Raw genomic sequence first — 7,582 nt, 5'->3', positions numbered from 1 at the left:
GACTTGACTTGACTTGACTTGACTTGAGTGGGTTCGATTCCCACTTGAGTCAAGTGTCCCCGGTATCTTGGGGCAACGGATAAATTGACTGATATCCTTAGTGATGCTTCCCTTTGCAGACTAACTTCTAGAAAACAAGTTAAAACCACCAGGAAACCTGTAACTCTCAGCCAACAGCATAGCTTCACTGGTAGAGCGTCTGTCCAATAACATGACTTGACTTGACGAGTGGGTTCGATTCCCACTCGAGTCAAGTGTCCCAGGTAGCTTGGGGCAACGGATAAATTGACTGATATCCGTAGAATAACTTGTAGGAGTGTGCTGGTTCAAATCCAGTACAACCCAGGACCGAGCGGTCCTGGGTTGTACTGGTCAAGTCATGTTATTGGACAGACGCTCTACCAGTTGAGCTATGCTGTTGGCTGAGAGTTACAGGTTTCCTGGTGGTTTTAACTTGTTTTTCTAGAAGTTAGTCTGCAAAGGGAAGCATCACTAAGGATATCAGTCAATTTATCTGTTGCCCCAAGTTACCGGGGACACTTAACTCGAGTGGGAATCGAACCCACTCAAGTCAGGTCAAGTCATGTTATTGGACAGACGCTCTACCAGTTGAGCTATGCTGTTGGCTGAGAGTTACAGGTTTTCTGGTGGTTTTAACTTGTTTTTCTAGACGTTAGTCTGCAAAGGGAACACTGGGTGAAAAGCAATGATTTTGGGAGGGTATCCCTCAGGCATACCCCTGATACTTAAGGGAGTATGTGTGTGTATGCTGCCCTCATTCATTAATGTACCACCTCCCACAAACCTCCCACATATTCAGGTGTATGTACCATTTCTGAGACCTTCATTTGCATGTCTGCCAGCAAGGACCTCACACACCCACCCCTCCCACCCCTCTCACCCTTCCACCCCAACCACTTCTGAGCATGTGCAGAAAACTACATTTGATTGGAAGCTGTGGCTTATAACCCCACCCACCCACCCCACATTCTGCATGCTAATTCTTGTATAAACCCCCTAGTTTATACCCCCCCCCCCCCCTCAGTGGGAAGGGTGGTTTATAGCCCCCCCCCCCCCCCCAGGGGCTGTGGCTTGTCCCGTCCCCCCCCACCCCCAATGGGAGGGGTGGTTTATAGTTCCCCCCCATATATATATATATATCCACACACACAAACAATATAGAAAAACACATAGGCAGAACTCATGTAATTATGTTTATTGATCAAGAAAAATAAATGTATACAAAACAATGGAACAGGAGCACACAGATAAGGTAAACTGTTTCAAAGAAAAGTATTTTGTTCCAGGGACCCAGAAGCAAAGATTTGAGTTAAAAATGTTCACTCTAAAAAATATATATTAAAATATTCTGAATCAGAATCAGGTTTATTGTCACGTCACAGGTTTAATTAAAAAAAGTGGGTGAAATTTGTGTCTATATACTCACACTAGTACCTGAGATAAGATATGTGCATGAACATAGCAGCAATGTATACTGTGCATGATATACTTATGGACGTTAGTTAAGGTGCTTGGAAAAAAAAGTTAAAAGTCAGTGCGTTATACACAGGATTACGGTGCAAAATGTCAGTGTGTGTCGACCGCATAATCCACATAGACTGACATATAGTCAGCAAGTAGTGACATGAAGAAGAGCAAAGAAAAATAGCGGGAAAAGGAAAACAAAGTCACTTGTAGGCTACTCATGTAATCCACGGTGGCTGGGTCCAAGGAAGAGCTAAATCCAAGTCATGTGTCCCTGGTATAATCCACAGGAAGAAATACAGAAAATAAAGAAATATATTTTGTTCCAGGGACCCCAGAAGCAAAGATTTGAGTTAAAATGTTTGCACTAAAAACATAGTCCTCAAGCTCTTTGTCGTCAAGCATTGGGTCCTGGAGAACACAGCGTTTGGTACAAGGTCCTGGAGATGATCTTGTGAACTTCTTCCTGCTGGAGGGCTGAAGATCCAAAATGGAAGTCCATCTTTGGAGTTGCTCTGTGTCCTCAAGCATTGGGTCCTGGAGAATGCAGCGTTTGGTATGAGGTTTTGGAGATGATCTCCTGAACTTTGGACTGCTGGAGGGCTGAAGATCCAAAATGGCAGTCCTTGAAGCCTTGAAGAAAAACAGAAGAAGAAAAATAAAAAAGAATTACAATTAAACCACAAAACCACTGAAACCGGAACACAACAATGTTAATACAATTACCACACTCTACCACACTACTGTGTGTGTGTGTGTGTGTGTGTGTGTGTGTGTGTGTGTGTGTGTGTGTGTGTGTGTGTGTGTGTGTGTGTGTGTGTGTGTGTGTGTGTGTGTGTGTGTGTGTGTGTGTGTGTGTGTGTGTGTGTGTGTGTGTATTGCCTGCTGACTGTCTGCTGAATCTTCTGCTGAAAACCAAGCCATTGTCCTGCAAATTGCAATTTATTCTGGAGATTACCTGTTAAAACTCCGAAAGGTCCTCACACATGTACCGCTGGGTGCCAACAACTGTAAAATAATATAACAGCAATTACAACTCAGAAAACTTCAACTGAAACAGGAGTGCACAAAAAAAAAGTTAAATGAAGAGTGTGGGTGTGTAGTACCTTATAAAACTTCCTCGTCAACAGTGGGGAAATCAATGGAATTCTCCCTGCAAATATCATTTTAGGGGTTAGTGGGATGAAGCAATGCTTTGCCATTGTATTCAATATAGCCACAGTAAAGACAAACTACAAAGCAATCCAACTTTAGTTACTAAAATGTATAAAGTCTGTGTATTTTACTATACTGCATTATGCTGACAAATTAAATCATGGCATATGAATTGACTAGCTACTTGACTAGGCCACATGTTTTAAAACAATCTGAACTCATACAGGTAAAGGAACACTAGCCTACAACTGATCAAACAGACTGTAGAGAACTGATCAAAGTAAATACAATAAACAGTATAACCTACTAATGATTTACAATTAGATAGCAGCTTACCATTTACAAAGCTAGTCCAAAAACACCAACAGGCCAGCAGTACATGGTTGAGAAGAATGAATTCACCCAACCACCCAAACAGTTCAAATGTTTGAAAACTCTGTTTGGACACATCTGATTGGATAGACACAAATGTTCCCCTCCCCACCATTTGAATGTGCATGTTAAATGTTGGCAGTCAGAGAGAGAGAGAGAGAGAGAGAGAGAGAGAGAGAGAAAGATTGGAAATAAACTATTTACTTAGTTTAGTTAGTTTTAACAAGTTAAACGTTACTATGTAGAGGTACTAATGCTTTGCACTAAACAACAAGCACAAAAAAATAACTTACATTTTGTTCTTTTGAGCACTACTGGGCCTAGACTAGAAAACAAACTAAATAGTTTATTAACCACATGACTGGTGGTAACCTGTATTTTTGGCAGTGATGGCAGAAGTACTCAGTTATTTTACTTAAATAAAAGTAGCAATACCACAATATAAAAATACAAATAAAATATAAACATAATAAAACAAGTAAAAGGCCTGTGTTCAAAATGTTACTTGAGTAAAAGTTTTTAAAAAAGTATTGGCATCAAAATATACTTAAAGTACCAAAAGTGAAAGTATTAAAATGTTTGAAAATGGCAGATCTACAAGCTTGTAGATTGGCTATTTTCAAATAGCCTATGTATAAAATAGGGCTAAAGTGGTTAATATGGTGATAGAGGTGGAGCTCCTATTGTCTGAGAGACCTGAGACAATAGGGCCACTGAACCCATCAACACCTTTCATGCAAATGTTGTGCCTGCATGTAAATCTCTACCCCCCAAAATACACACGAAAACACACATAAAGTAAGCCTTGTTTGTGATATAATTTTAACCATTTAATGACCCTTAAACGTACTTGGTAAAAGTACAAAATTATTGGTATCAAAATGTGTTCAAGTACTAAAATGTTTGAAAATAGCCGATCTACAAGCTCACAACGCGACGCGTTGTGAGCTTGTAGATCGGCTATTTTCAAATAGCCTAGGTATAAAATAAGGCTAAAGTGTTTTATAATGTAATCATTTATATCTTGCAAAGTAACTAGTAGCTAAAGTTTTCAAATAATTGTAGTGGAGTAAAAGTACAATATTTGCCCCAAGACTGCACTCTGATCTCTCTGTGTGTGTGTGTGTGTGTGTGTGTGTGTGTGTGTGTGTGTGTGTGTGTGTGTGTGTGTGTGTGTGTGTGTGTGTGTGTGTGTGTGTGTGTGTGTGTGTGTGTGTGTGTGTGTGTGTGTCATGCTTTATTAGTATGTCCTTTCTGTAAACTAACACTGCTCACCTATGCAAGACCTAAGAACACATTTTTTTTTTAATATTTGTATTAGCTTTTCCTTGAATGTCACAATGCAACTTTGGTTCACTGTTCTCTCTCTCTCTCTCTCTCTCTCTCTCTCTCTCTCTCTCTCTCTCTCTCTCTCTCTCTCTCTCTGAGCCCCCCCCCCCCCACTCTGAACCCCACACCTCCCATTGTTTGAACAAACCTCTAATTTACATATGTAAGGGAGATTCCCTAGCAGAGAAAAGAGAGACGCATATCCAGGTATCTTAAAGGCATTTTAAGGTAAACAGTCCTCTCCCGCATTCATTGAAATACTTCCACCAATCATTTATGTTTGGTGGGTGTATGCCTTGCCCACGTATCCAGGTATATCACCTTTTTCACCCAGTGGAAGCATCACAGTAAAGACACCAGTGGGATTTGAACTCATGGCCTCTGGATCATGAATACTGCGTCTCAACCCATTGAGCTAACAGATGGCTGACAAGTACAGCCTTCCTGGTAGTTTTCAGTTGATCTTCTGGAAGCCAGTCTGCAAAGGAAAGAATCATAGGAAAGACATCAATGGGATTTGAACTCATGGCCTCTGGATCATGAATACGGCGTCTCAACCCATTGAGCTAACAGATGGCTGACAAGTACAGCCTTCCTGGTAGTTTTCAGTTGATCTTCTGGAAGCCAGTCTGCAAAGGAAAGAATCATAGGAAAGACATCAATGGGATTTGAACTCATGGCCTCTGGATCATGTATACTGCGTCTCAACCCATTGAGCTAACAGTTGGATGACAAATATAGCCTTCCTGGTAGTTTTCAGTTGATCTTCTGGAAGCCAGTCTGCAAAGGAAAGAATCATAGGAAAGACATCAATGGGATTTGAACTCATGGCCTCTGGATCATGTATACTGCGTCTCAACCCATTGAGCTAACAGTTGGATGACAAATATAGCCTTCCTGGTAGTTTTCAGTTGATCTTCTGGAAGCCAGTCTGCAAAGGAAAGAATCATAGGAAATACATCAATGGGATTTGAACTCATGACCTCTGGATCATGAATACTGCGTCTCAACCCATTGAGCTAACAGATGGCTGACAAATACAGCCTTCCTGGTGCTTTGACTTGAACAACAAACAAGACAAATAACTTTAAAAAAATGTGTTACAGCATAAATATAAATCTTTTTCATGGGGGGCCCTGACACTACATCTTTTCACATTGGGGTCCACTGCCCAAATACATGTCAATTTGGGGGGTTGACAACAAAACGTTTCAGAACCGCAGATTCCAAGGAAACAGCTGTAGGTGAATGGATAGAGTCACTGACTAGTGAGCCGCAGGTAACAGGTTCAGGCCTCAGCTACAGCAGCAAGTCAGGATGTCAAATCAAATAGGTATTATTAGGAGTGAAATGGTTGTGTTTCTTCACCCCAACTGCACATGACATCAGTTTACATGTACGTTATTTTCAGTGATGAAGACAAACCGCACAGACGTTCACTGTACTTTAGTACATTTTGTAAACTTATGACTCTGAGTAGAGTATAGCCTGACTTAAACAAACAAATAACAACTTAGTATAGTCAGATTATTTTTTACACAACTTACATTTTGTAATCAAACTACCGAAACGAAAGTTGGTCACCACCGAAACGAAAGTTAAATCCGAAATAATCACTAAGTGTGGAGGCCAAAATCGTCCCCCCAAAAACCAGTTAGGAGTACGTTTCAGGCAATTTAGAGTTGATTGGTAGTACTTTGTAGTGACTTTTTTGGTCCCTAACACCACAAATGGTTTACATACTCTTTACGAATGTCTTACGCATCATTTGCTTAACATGAATGATAATTCTAGTAATTGTTTGGTGTCTGCATTCATGAAAGCCAGGTAGTTTGCAACAGGTAACGAGAAAGTCCACATTAACAGACAGTCATAAATGATGAACTGTCTTCACTTTACTGTAGGGCACATAATAACATGTACAAAGGATTTATAGATATTTTAGGAATGTTTTACAAAGCATGTTAAACATGAACAAACACATTAACAGACAGTTGTAAATGATGAACTGTCTTCACTTTACTATAGGGCACATAATAACATGTACTAAGGATTTATAGATACTTTGGGAATGTTTAACAAAGCATATGTTAAACATGAACAAGCTACCTTCCAACTATGTTTCACACTTGTACAATATACTACACACACACACACAAACACACACACACACGATATGTTGGGGTCTTGTAGATCGCTTATTTCTGCTACTTTTGACACTAAGTTTTAACTGACCATGATACTGACCATGTTACTGACATATGTCATTGAGTGAGTGAAAGTGTGAGGAGGGATATACACTTTTATGAGTATGAATTTGTCTTGATTTTGTTCATCTGTGTGATGCTCATAGCTGCACGTTATTATATGGGCATTCCTAACAATAGATGCCCAAAACAAATTAAACTAATTTTTGTGTATTTTTATCAAAAGTCCCTAAAAAAACAATCTTAATTACTCAATCTTAAAAACGTGCTCCTTGTCAGAATCTAGTTGTATAAAAATATCAGAAAATGTCATTGCACCGGACCTTTAAGATTCAAACCCCCAATCATCAGATTTGTGAAGCATCTCCACCTTCTCTTGTGCAGCCAGGCCTTTCACATCGATGAGATGTTTAAGGGCATATTTGAGGTTGAAGGGAGAGGTCAAAAGATGGTTTGTGTGGATCGGCAGATTCGTCACTCCGCTAAATAATTCAAGATGTAAACTCCCGACAATGGCGTTGAGTGATGCTAGCGGCGGCGATGATATTTTGACTGCAATTGATGTTCTCTTTCTGTAATCAAACTGGGGAGGTTGTGGCTTCATGTGGTGTTGCTTTTACACTATGGAAACATCCAACGTAGTATGACAGCATATACTTTCTTTTACAACATAATATAGTCTTGACTTACTTGACTTAAGTGTCCTCCATTTCACTCGGTTCTTAGCGGTTCTTTCAAGATTTCCCCAGTTGAGCCCACTCTCTAGTATGGAGCCTTTCTTTACACTCACATACACAATGCACTTTGCAATGCTTTTTTAACACATGTTTTCACCTCTTTCTTTCATCTTCGCTTTTATGTGTATGCTTTTTACAACGCTGCCTTTTCCCCGTGCTAATTCACACCCTTTCTATTGCACGTGTACGATTGTCTTTACAACGGATGCACGTTCTTTTGCCTCTATTTCATGCCTCTTCACATTCATGCCATAACATGTTTACAAAGCACCACAGCACACACCACTTTCACACAAC

General features: G+C 40.1%; 1 long non-coding RNA gene across 1 annotated transcript; it reads right to left on the bottom strand.

Moving 5' to 3' along the window:
• Positions 1-1,428: 1,428 nt before the first annotated feature.
• Positions 1,429-3,016, bottom strand: LOC311061552. The gene is made up of 4 exons (XR_014602413.1): positions 2,977-3,016; positions 2,592-2,638; positions 2,444-2,493; positions 1,429-2,118 (listed from the first exon to the last, which is right to left on the bottom strand). It is a non-coding gene; the product is annotated as an uncharacterized lncRNA (long non-coding RNA).
• Between the last annotated feature and the right edge of the window lie 4,566 nt (positions 3,017-7,582).

Source organism: Gymnoscopelus microlampas (assembly GCF_963454915.1).
Source record: "Gymnoscopelus microlampas genome assembly, chromosome: 2".
Taxonomy (NCBI): domain Eukaryota; kingdom Metazoa; phylum Chordata; class Actinopteri; order Myctophiformes; family Myctophidae; genus Gymnoscopelus; species Gymnoscopelus microlampas.
This window is presented reverse-complemented; position numbering and strand designations above follow the sequence as displayed.